General features: G+C 38.8%; 1 long non-coding RNA gene across 4 annotated transcripts in view; it reads right to left on the bottom strand.

The window, feature by feature from the left end:
* The window catches only part of LOC103909381 (uncharacterized), a 3,844-nt gene extending 3,334 nt beyond the window's left edge, over window positions 1-510 (bottom strand). For all 4 annotated transcript variants that reach the window (XR_012396258.1, XR_012396261.1, XR_012396259.1 and 1 more), the window contains exon 1: window positions 1-510. This exon is cut by the window's left edge and continues 639 nt beyond it. This is a non-coding gene — a long non-coding RNA (uncharacterized lncRNA).
* Window positions 511-1,033: the final 523 nt, after the last annotated feature.

The raw sequence follows: 1,033 nt of genomic DNA, 5'->3' as shown, positions 1-1,033 counted from the left end.
AGGGTTGGGGTAGGGTTTGGGTTGGGGTTAGGTGTGGGGTTAAAGTTGGGGGTAGGGTTTGGAGTTAGGTTGAGGGGTAAAGTTGGATTTAGGGTTGGGGGTAGGGTTTGGGTTGGGGTTAGGGGTGGAGTTAAAATTGGGTTTAGGGTTAGGTTGAGGTTTAGAGTTAGGGGTTTATGGTTGTATGGTTGGGTTAAGGTTAGGGCACACTTGTCCAACTCTCACTTGGGGGATGGTGGGTCTCTGGTAGAAACGTGATAGATCCTTTACCTCAAACACATATATGTAATTACACACACACACACACACACATATATATATATATATATATATACATATGGGGTGGCCGGGGGACGAGGTATTTTTATTTATTTTTTCAGTTTTTGTTTTTTGCCAAGTGAAGCCAATGAGATGACAAAGTCTCACTTGGGGGATGGTGGGTCTCTGGGATATTTCTGGTAGAAGCATGATATATCCTTTAACACACACACACAGACAAATATATATATATATATATATATATATATATATATATATATATGTATATGTAGGTATGTATATAGTATTTTATCAGTTTTTGTTTTTTCGCAAAGTGAAGCCAATGGGATGACCGGGGGTCTGCGGTGGCAGGTAGTTTTTTTTTCCAGTTTTGTTTCTTCTACTACTTTTCTTGCAAAGTGAAGCCTATGGGATGGCCGGGGATATACTCTGTTTATAATTATTATTATTTTTTTTTTTTACAAAGTGAGGCTGGTGGGTTGGCTGTGGGTCAGCGGTTTTTTTTTTTTCTTTCTTTCTCGCAAAGTGAAGCCAATGGGATGACCGGGGTTCTGCGGTGACAAGTAGTTTTCTTTTTCAATTTTTTTTCTTCTACTACTTTTCTTGCAAAGTGAAGCCTATGGGATGGCCGGGGGTCTACTTTTTAACTCTAATTTTTTTTTTTTTTTTTTTTTTTCTCGCAAAGTGAAGCTGATGGGGTGACCGGGGGTCTGCGGCAGTTTTTTTTTTTTTCACAAATTTCTTTCTTTTTTTA

This window comes from Danio rerio, chromosome 20 (assembly GCF_049306965.1).
Source record: "Danio rerio strain Tuebingen ecotype United States chromosome 20, GRCz12tu, whole genome shotgun sequence".
NCBI classification, from domain to species: Eukaryota; Metazoa; Chordata; class Actinopteri; order Cypriniformes; family Danionidae; genus Danio; species Danio rerio.
Note: the sequence above shows the minus strand (reverse complement) of the source record. Positions and strands in the feature narration are given on the sequence as shown.